General features: G+C 39.2%; 1 pseudogene; it reads right to left on the reverse strand.

The window, feature by feature from the left end:
* Positions 1–2083: 2083 nt before the first annotated feature.
* On the reverse strand, positions 2084–2178 carry LOC147516132 (small nucleolar RNA R71; annotated as a pseudogene).
* Between the last annotated feature and the right edge of the window lie 9288 nt (positions 2179–11466).

Genomic DNA, 11466 nt, shown 5'->3' on the forward strand with positions numbered 1-11466 from the left:
AGGCCTTTTTGGACTGAAAGAATTGGGTTTTGGGCACGATTCTTCCGCCCAAAAACATGGCTCCAAGCCCATGCACGATTTTTTGATCTGGAAGTATAAAAACAAAAGCTTAAATCTTTGTTAATGTAGAAGATAGTAGATAGTTAATGGTAGATAGGTTAGAGTAAAAAGTAGCTTCTAGATCTAGTTTTTATTTAATTGTATTTAATTAAGTTAGTTTCAAATCCAACTCTTGTTTTAGATTAAACTCTTAGAATCTTGTTCTTCATTAGTATTGATAAATAAAATAGTTAGTTTGTTAACTTCGATTTTTGTCATTTCCATTTCTATATCTAATTTCAATTCCTGTCCTTATTTCAATTTAGTCATTAAATTAGATTTCATTATTGTTTAATTAAATAAATTTCAATTCTTTATATCATGTTTAGTTTAAATTTAATCGGAAATGATTGCGTAATGATTCTCGGCTAAACCTCCATTAGAGGGGGTTGAGAAGCCTTGATGAAAGCTTGATTCCGATTATCGTAGATTCGTCGTAATTTCCTTTCCACTCTAGAAACGATTAGTTCACCATAAAAATGGGTTTAATCGTTCACATGCTAGTTATTAATTGGTAGAAATGTCATGTGTAATTAGGGATTAGGAAGAACCAATTGTTTTGCGAAGCAGTTCAATTCGGATTACGACGATTCGTCGTTAATAGGATTAAGTCGAGTTAAGGTGGAATCAATCCCCCTCTAACTCCTTATAATCGAATCAACGTAGCATTCCCCTAGTTATTTTGATAACCGACTAGTTGCATCTTGTGAGTAGTTGCATCGTAGTCTAGTTGCCTTTTCGTAAATCTCTCATTAGACTTTAAGAGTTGAATACTTATACTTAGAGAACATTAACATGCGGAAGGACTAGGAGTGGAACGAATCACTCTACTCCACTATATCTCATAGGATTGAGAGTAGAAATCTTTGATAAATTAGGCACGTAAATTATCGTTTAGTTTTACTTACGTTTAGAGTTTCATCGCTTTATTCATTAGTAAAACTATTCTTTTTACGGTTATCAAATGGCGCCGCTGCCATCTTAGTTTCACTTTCGCATTGTTTTCGTAGTGTTAGTACTTTTCTTAAAGTCCCATTTCACCCACCCACCCTTGTTTGATTCATCTTTGTGGTTATCCGATTCAACGTTGGAAAATTCGGGGAAAAATTACACCGACCGACCCTATATAGCTGGAGCAAGAGCGACCACCCCCATGTGGAGCGACCGACCCTAAAACACTGTAATTTGAAAATTACCCGGAGCGCCGACAGCTTCTATCCGAGCGCATCACCAGCCCCTTTGTTAATTTTTCCGGTTTCGGCGGTTTTGATTCGAACTTTGATTTTTCATATTTTTCAGTGTTCTAACTCAAGTATATACACCAACACGTAAACAAGACGTATTCATAAGCGAAGCAAGGATGCAATCAGGTATTCCTTTCTTCCACACCTCGCATCTCCTGTTAGAGGTTTATACTAGTATATGAGAATTGTTTGGAGTGTTGACGTGTTTAGCTAAGTTTGGTCTTAGCCTTGTATGAGGTTAAGGTCTGGCCGAACAAAAACACCGAACATAAATACACAACAACATCAACAATCAAGTCTATCTAGTATACCAACCACTACACCTCTAGCTACTATTTCACACACACTACCTGATATAATGGCTGAAGAAAGAGAGACTCCTCTCTCTGACTTCTACAAAGCCTTGAGCGATAGCCCCAAAACTTGCATCGTTCTAGCAGACCCAGTGGGGGATTTCCGAATCCCCCAAAATATTTTTAATTTGTTACCCGTTTTTCATGGATTAGACCATGAAAAACCCTATCAGCACATGCGTAGGATTGAACAAGTCTTAACAACATTCCACCATCCTACGGTTGGCACGGAACAAATTAAATTAAGGGTATTCCCTTTCACCTTGGCCGATAAAGGCGTCTTTGGTTAACTTCCCAAAGCCTAATTCTGGACTCGTGGGCTAAACTTGTTCAAATTGTTTATGGAACATTTTTACCTACCCTAAAAGACGGATGAGATGCTTTCCAAGATTCATTTCTTTTCGACAAAATCCTCATGAATCATTTTCAGAGGCTTGGAATCGTTTCACCGATCTCCTTATAGAGTGTCCACATCATAATTTAGCGTAAAGACACGTTAGTTAAATTGCCTTTTCAACGGACTTCTACACCACCATAAAGAAGTCCTAGACATAATGAATGGGGGTAGTTTCTTAAGTAAAGGAGCCTCGAGAGGCATATAAATTTTTGAAGATCGGACTAAAGCGTAATAATAATTGGGGGTAGTGACGATTACTCCCACTCCGCTAGTTCTTCAATGCTTAAAGGCTACCAAGATGTTTGAGGTTAAATCAGATCCTGAGCTTAAAACTCTAATTGAATCCCTCACAAAAAAGGTAGAGGCCATTTCTGTACAACAAAAGTCAATCCCCGTCATGAATGTAAATTCAAATCCATGTAGTTTCTGTTGGAGCCCTGAGCATCCCGACTCCAACTGTCCTATTGCCTATGAACAGGCTTGTTCCATTAATAGTGAACCTAACGCCCCTTGGAGACAAAATCCCAACTTCGGTTGGAGAAATAACCAAAACATCACACCTCAAGGGTACAATAATCAATATCTTAGGCCTACGCACAGCTTTAACCAAGCCCCACTACGACAAGGACAGAGTTAGGGTAATTTTAATAATTATAACAACCAAGCGCAACCTCGACAAGGTCAAGCACAAAGTCAAGGTAGTTATAATAATTATAATGCTAATAGAGGTATCGTTCCGGTAAATAATAACTATCAAAATCCACCCATAAATAATTCACGTGAAATAGTTCCAGTCACACCACCCGTGACTACTAGACTAACACAACCGGATCTTATTGACACCTTCATACAAGTGAGCCAAAAATATTTCTAAACCATGGCTCAATCTAACCAACAGCTTCTACAATCCGTTAATAATTTAACCAAACAGTTGGCTCAAGATAAAGCCCAACCCAAAGGTGTGTTGCCAGGTCACGAAATACCTAATCCTAAAATAACAAATACAGCCTTTGAGGTAACCGATAATACTAGTAATGAATATGAAAATGTAGGTGAGCTAAAGGCCATCACCACTCTCCGTTCTGGCAGAGTGGTTGATAACAAAGTAACTATGCCTATAGTTACCCCACCAGTAGCCCCTACACCTGCTATTTTACTAGATACCGAAATAGAAACGGAAGAGCCTACCACTGTAGAGGTACCAGTTACAACACAACCTAAGAAACAGGAAGCCACGGTTAAACATCTAGGTGATACCATTGCTAAATATAAATAGAAACCGCCGTTTCCACAAAAATTAGCCATGTTAACTAGGGATACAAATTTTGAGGAAATTTGGGACGTTTTCAAGAATCTAACTATAAACCATCCCTTCCTCGAAGCTATTAAAAAGCTACCACACCATGCTAAGTTTCTTAAGGAATTGTGTACTACTAGGCGTAAGACCAATATACCAAAAGACGCTGATAAGAGCCCAAAACTGTAGTTTTAACCCTTTAACAGTCATACTTTTGGACCAATTATGTGAGTAATAATTAAGAGTTAACACTGATTACGTGTTTTTATACATTTCAGGCTTCAAAGTCCATTATGTGCAGAAATGTGCCACTTTAGTGAGATAAAGGAGAAAAGGTCGGTTACTAAGGAGTTCCGTGATTAAAGGCTAAGATTCAAGAAGATAAAGCCTTCCTAAAGCCCGGTCAAAAGCTGAAAATTCGACACGGGCTGAAACAACACACAAGTCAGCAGAACTTCCGAAGGCCATATCTTTGGACTTAGACCTCGGAATAGGACCTACCTTATGTCAACACGACCGGCTCGGAAAGAGTTTTCCAATGGTCTAAGCCTTGACCCAATCAGAGGAGCAGAAGTGGACGAAAAGTCTGTGGAAGCCAACTGCAGCTGAAGAGGCCTTTTTGGACTGAAAGAATTGGGTTTTGGGCCTGATTCTCTGGCCCAAAATATGGCTCCAAGCCCATGCTCGATTTTGGATCTGAAAGTATAAAAACCAAAGTTTAGCTCTTGGTTAATGTTTGCTAGTTAGACCTAAAATATTATAGATAATTCTAGATCTATTTTCATTAATTAAATTAAGCTTTAGTTCCATTTTTAATTCTTGTTTTAGATTAAGTCTTTGAATCATTGTTCTTGATTGATTAGATAAATAAAATAGTTGTTTTATCAATTTCGAATTGTGTTATTTCAATTTATAGATCTGATTTTAATTCTTGTTGATTATCATTCCGTAGTTTAAATAGATTGAACCATTGTTAGTTAATTTAGTTAAGTTAGAATTTTAATATGATGTGTAGTTATAATGAAATGGGAAATGATGGTTTGATGACTCAAGGCTAAAACCTCCATTAGAGGGGTTGATGAAGCCTTGATGAAAACTTAGTGGTATAGTGTAGAAACATTGTAGAATCTATTCCAATCTAGAAGGTCGGATTCACCATGAGAATGGGTGGACGACCTTGCATGCTAGTTAGTACTTTCGGTAAAATGCCATGAACACTAGGGATTAGAACTCGAATTTCTTGCCGTAAGAACGTAAGAATCGAGATACAAGAATCTATGTTAGGCTATTAAGTTGGATTCGAGGTGGATTCAATTCCCCTCTAATCATTTATCTAGATTCAAAACAATCATATTTCCATAGCATTAGTAGTTTAAAAGTCAAGTAATCAAATTCAGTAAGTATCGTAGTAATCACCTTTGTAAAGCTCTCATTGACTTAAGACCGACTAATTAGACTATAAAACAATCCATGCTAGAGCACTAGGAGTGGAACGAATTTGTTACTCCACTCTATCTTGATAGAATTGAGAGTAGGAAACTTTGATAAATATGAGCATCATAAGATTAGTTTAGTTTACTTACGTTTTGAGTTCATCGTTCATTTCGTAGGTAGACTATTGAATTTTATCTTTTATCAAATGGCGCCGCTGCCATCTTAGTTGCACTTTAGCATTGTTTTCAAAGTAGAATTAGTCATTTTTAAGTCCCATTAAACCCACCCACCCTTGTTTGATTCATACTGTGGTTATTCGTTTCAGCGTTGAAAAAAATTCGGAAAAAATTACACGGAGCGCGATCGCGCCTATAAGGAGCGCGCCTGCGCCCTATAGTCTGGACTTTGAGCGCGACCCGCCCTCTTCCTGAGCGCGACCCGCCCTAACTTACTGGACTTCGAGCGCGACCCGCCCTCTTACCAAGCGCGACCCGCGCTCACGGGCTGGACTAGGAGCCATCCGGCGCTCCGAAGCGCACTGCGCCCTAAGCAAAATTTTGCGGATTTCTACAGGTTTGTTTCGAACTTCGATTTTTTAAATTTTTTCAGTATTCTAACTTGTTATTTACACTGAACACGTGTAAACAAGACGCTATTCATAAGTGAAGCAAGGACGCTTTCAGGTATTCCTTTCTTCCATACCTCGCATCTCCAGTTAGAGGTTCATACTAATATATCAAGATTGTTTGGGTTGTTTTCGTGTTTAGACTTAGACTTGCATGAGATTAAGGTCTGGTCGGAGAAAAACACCGAACGTAATTAACCGTCAACAAACAAACATATCGAGTATACCAATCATAACACCTCTAACTACTATTCCACCAACCATACCCTCATAATGGGTGAAGAAAGAGAGACTCCTCTCTCCGACTTCTACAAAGCTTTGGCGATAGCCCTAAATCTTGCATCGTTCTAGCGGACCCGGTGGGGATTTTGAATCCCCAAACATATTTAATTTGTTACCCGTTTTCCATGGTTTAGGCCATGAAAAACCTTACCAACACACGCCAGTAGGATTGAACAAGTCCTTACAACATTCCATCATCCTACGGTTGGTGCGGAACAAATTAAACGGGGTATTTCCTTCACCTTAGCCGATAAGGTAAAATCTTGGTTAACGCCCAAGCCTAACTTTCACGGGACTCGTGGGCTAAACTTGTTCAGCTATTTATGGAACATTTTTACCCACCCCTAAGACGGATGAAATGCTTTCCAAGATTCATTTCTTCCTACGTAACCCCTCATGAATCATTTTCGAGGCTTGGAATCGCTTCACCGATCTCGCTAATAGAGTGTCCACACCATAACCTAGCAAAAGACACGTTAGTTCGTGGCTTTTTCAAAGGACTTCAACATCACCATAAAGAAGTCCTTGACATAATGAATGGGGGTAGTTTCCTAAGTAAAGGAGCCTCAGAGGCTTATAAATTTTTAGAAGAACAAACTAAACGCAATAACAATTGGGGAGTGATGATAGCCCCCGCTCTGCTAGTTCTTCTTCAACAGTTAAGGCCGTCGGTATGTTTGAGATGAAACCCAACCCAGAACTTAAAAATTTAATCGAATCTTTAACTAAAAAAGTAGAGGCTATTTCTATTCAACAAAAGCCTATTCCCATCATGAATGTCAACTCCAACCCATGTAATTTCTGTTTGAGTCCCGCCAGCTCGACTCTATTGTCCTCTCGCCTATGAACAACAACAATCAGAGCAAGATAACGTTTGCTCCATTAATAACTATCCTATTCCTAATGTCCCATGGAGACAACATCCCAACTTTAGTTGGCGAAACAATCAACAAGTTACAACTCCAGGGTTTAATAACCAAAATGTTAGGCAAACAAACAACTATAATCAAGCTCCACCTAGGCAAGGACAGGGACAAGGTCAGGGAAATTATAATAATTATAACAACCATGCGCAACCACGACAAGGTGTAGCACAAGGTCAGAATAATTATAATAATTATAATACCAATAGAGGTATCGTTCCGGTTAACAATAGTAACTATCAAAACCCACCCATAAATAATCAACATGAGATAGTTCCAGTCGCACCACCTATGACTACTACACCTACACAACCGGACCGTATCGACGCCTTTATACAGGTTACCCAACAACTTTTCCAATCAATGACTCAATCAAACCAACAGATATTACAATCCATAAATCAGGGCATACAACAGTTAGCCCAAGAGAAAGCCCAACCAAAAGGCGTGTTTCCAGGACAAGCGATACCAAACCCTAAAACAACAAACACAGCCTTTGAGGTAAACGGTAATACTAGTACGGAAACGACAATAGTAGGTGACCTGAATGCCATCACCACTCTCCGCTCTGGAAAGGTGGTAGATAACAAAGTAACTATGCCTATAGTTACCCCATCAGTACTCCCTACACCGGATATCGAACTAGATAATTGAAATAGAAACCAAGAACCTACCACCGTAGAGGTACCAGTTAAACCACAACCTAAGAAACAGAAAGCCAAGGTTACACATCAAGTCGAGCCATACGCTAAATATGGAGCGAAACCACCATTCCCTCAAAAATTAGCCGTGCTATCCAGGGATACCAACTTCGAGGAGATTAGGAACGTTTTCAAAAATCTAACGATAAACCTTCCTTTTCTCGGCTATTAAAAGCTACCTAATCACGCTAAGTTTCTTAAAGAGTTGTGCACTACTAGGCGAAAGACCAACATACCTAAAGACGCTTTTTAAGTGAACAATTCCCAACTTTATCCGAAAAATAATGGAATTGTTAAGTACAAGGACCCCGGTCGCCCCATCAAAATGCACCTTAGGAGATTCCCACACGACAACCGCTTTATTAGACTGGGGGGAAAGTGTTAACTTACTCCCGTGATTACTTGTATAAACAAATAGGTCTACAGAAATGCAACCTACAAAAATAATGTTGCAATTAGCGACACGGGTTTATTAAGTATCCTAAGGGTGTAGTGGAAAACGTGCTTGTTAAGGTTCAGGATTTCTACTATCCTGCTGGATTTTGTTATCCTCGATACGTAAGTCGCTAATGACTCTATAACCGATCATCTTAGGGGGCTTTTTTAGAACCGCCAACGACTTATTAATTGTCGCGATGGTAAGATGTCCTTATCTTTTGGCCATCTCACAGTTGAGGTAAATGTTTTTAAAATGATGAAACAGCTTACCAAATTAGCGCTCTATAGATGGGGAGGTTAGCATGATCGAGAGCTTAGCTCAAGATTATTTTAACAACACATTTCCTGAAAACAATATGTACAAATTCCTTTCTTTTTGGAAAGTCGATTTTGTAAATGACTTCTACTTAGAGGAAGTCAACACCATCCTTGAGTCCACACCAATTGTAGACACTTCGGTTGCTCCATATTGAGTATGAAGACTTGCTACCTAAGCAAGTATTCATTATGCAAAATGAGGACCCCGACGAAACATCTATTGATTTTCCTCCCACCCCAGTGCTTAAACCCCTTCCCCCAGAGTTAAAATATATACAACTTGATCCGGATGGTAATCATCCGGTAATTATATCTTCTGTTATCTAAGGATGAAGAGACATGTTTAATCCGGGTGATTAGGGAACATCGGTCTCAAGCGATTGGTTGGTCCCTAGCCGACATTAAGGAATTGACCCTAATGTTTGCACTCATCGTATCCATTTGAGGATAACGCCAAGACTTCTCGCGAACCTCAGCGTTGCTTGAACCCTACCATGAAAGAGGTGGTTAGGGAAGAAGTCTTATGATTACTCGATGCGGGTATCATATACCCCATCTCTGATAGCGAATGGGTAAGCCCCATTCATGTAGTTCCTAAGAAATCAGGAGTTACCATGGCTCATAACGGAAAGGGTGACTATGTTGTCACACAAGGTCCTATGAAATGGAGGATCTGTATTGATTACAGATGTTTAAATGCTATGACACGAAATGATCACTTTCCTTTACCCTTTATAGATCAAATGCTCGAACGCCTAGCTGGTCATGCTTTTTATTGTTTTCTGGATGGCTACTCAGGCTATTTTCAAATTATTATTGATATTGATGACTAAGAAAAGACTACCTTCACATATCCCTTTGGAACGTATGCCTATAAACGAATGCCTTTTGGCCTTTGTAATGCTCCTAGAACCTTCCAAATGTGTATTCTTTATATATTTAGTGACATGGTAGAGCTTTATGGAAGTTTTCATGGATGATTTTTCTATCTATGGAGACTCCTTCACGCATCGTTTGTCTAACCTATCTAAGGTTTTGACAAAGTGTGAAGAAAAAGCCTCGCTTTTAAACCGGGAAAAGTGTCATTTCATGGTGAAAAGGGCATAGTACTAGGTCACATTGTATCTAGTGATGGCATCGAAGTAGATAAGGCCAAACTAGATAAGATAGCGACTTTACCTAAAACCACGGACCGGTCCGCGATATTAGAGCCTTTCTAGGCCATACAGGTTTTTATAGGCGATTTATTAAAGACTTCTCGAAAATAGCTAGGCCTTTAACTAATCTGCTTTTGAAAGATGCAATCTTTGATTTTAATTTTAACTGTAAGCAGGGTTTTGAAACTTTAAAGCCGCCCTAACCTCTGCACCAATTATACAGCCTCCCGATTGGTCTAAACCTTTCGAACTCATGTGTGATGCTAGTGATTATGCAGTTGGTGCAATCTTGGGACAAAAACTAGATAATAAGTCCACTGTCATTTATTATGCTAGTAAAACATTAAACGATGCTCAACAAAATTATTCAACTACAGAAAAAGAATTCTTAGCCGTCATTTATGCTTTAGATAAGTTTCGTCCTTATTTGGTTGGTTCTAAAACTTTAGTTTACACGGACCATGCAGCCCTTAAGTACCTTCTTGCAAAGAAGGATGCTAAGCGAGATTAATCCGGTGGATCCTTCTCCCGCAAGAGTTCACATTAAAATAAAGGACAAAAAGAGGGTCGAAAATGTAGTTGCCGACCACTTATCTAGACTCACAAACGCGGCGATTAGATCGATTCTCGAGTCCATACCGGACTCTTTTCCTAATGAGTATCTGTATGCCATATTTTAAGCACCATGGTATGCTGACATTGTAAATTATCTAGCGGCTGATGTTATGCCTTATAATTGGTCAAGAAATGAACGTAAAAGTTTTTGGCCGAGTTAAGTTATACTACCGGATGAGCCCTACCTTTTTAAGTATTGTCGCGGATCGAGATTATTAGCCGTCGTTGTATTCCCCGGGGGAATACAATGAAGTTCTATCGTTTTGCCATGACAAAGAGTGTGGTGGCCATTTTAGTGGGATGAAAACAGCCGCTAAAGTTCTTTAATGTGGATTTTATTGGCCTACCCTTTTTAAGGATGCCCAAGTATATTGCAAGACGTGTATTCGTTGCCAACAACTTGGGCGAATCACGAAACGTAATATGATGCCATTAAATCCAATCTTGATAGTAGAAATTTTCAACGTCTGGGGCATTGATTTCATGGGTCCTTTCCCAGTTTCCCACGGTTTCATTTATATTCTAGTTGCCGTGGACTACGTGTCAAAATGGATAGAGGCCCTAGCTTGCCGTAGCAATGACCATAAGACCGTTGTATTTTTTATTAAAGAATATATTTTCTATCGGTTTGGCATTCCGAAAGCCATCATTAGTGATGGTGGAACACATTTTTGCAACAGAGTTATTGCATCCCTAGTGAAAAAGTATGGAGTTACACACAAAGTAGCAACTCCTTATCATCCACAAACTAGCGGACAAGTAGAAATTTCTAATAGGGAAATCAAAAAGATTTTAGAAACAACTGTAAACCCTGATAGGAAAGACTGGTCAAAGCGTCTATCGGATGCCTTATGGGCATATAGAACTGCTTTCAAAACTCCTATAGGTATGTCTCCCTTTAGACTTGTATTTGGGAAACCATGTCATTTGCCCGATTGAATTAGAGCACCGTGGCTCGTGGGCTATAAAAGCCTTAACTTCAATATTGATGAGGCAGTGTCAAACGAAGTTGCAATTGAATGAGCTTGAAGAAATCCGTGAGCGATTCGCGATCTCGCGAAGGATTATAAAGCTAACATGAAACGTGTTCATGATAAGCATATCTTGCGCAAAGAGTTTATGGTCGGTCAAAAGGTTTTGCTTTACAACTCCCGTCTACATGTTTTCCCAGGCAAACTAAAAACTCGTTGGTCTGGCTCTTTTCTAGTTACTGAAGTCACCCCTTACGGGGCAATTACCTTGGTAAATCCAAATGGCAACAGTACCTTTCAAGTTAATGGTCAACGGTTAAAACATTTTCATGAACTTATGTCCCCTGGTGTAGAGGAAGTCCTTTTACAGGACCCTGTCTATGAGGACTGACCCTTGACATTTTGTGTACTTACTTTCATTTCCATATACTGATAAGTGCACCATTCAGGTAACCGGGCCCTCTTTATGGAGTGTGTGGCTGTAAGTACCGGATCCTAAGTCCACAGTTCACATAATTCACGTTTTCTACTTTTGCATGTTTTCTCGGTTTTTGAGTCATGTTCCTCTATGGAGTGAATTATGTATTTATTGTTTTTCGTGTTTCTTATAAT

This window comes from Coptis chinensis, chromosome 2, assembly GCF_015680905.1.
Source record: "Coptis chinensis isolate HL-2020 chromosome 2, ASM1568090v1, whole genome shotgun sequence".
NCBI classification, from domain to species: domain Eukaryota; kingdom Viridiplantae; phylum Streptophyta; class Magnoliopsida; order Ranunculales; family Ranunculaceae; genus Coptis; species Coptis chinensis.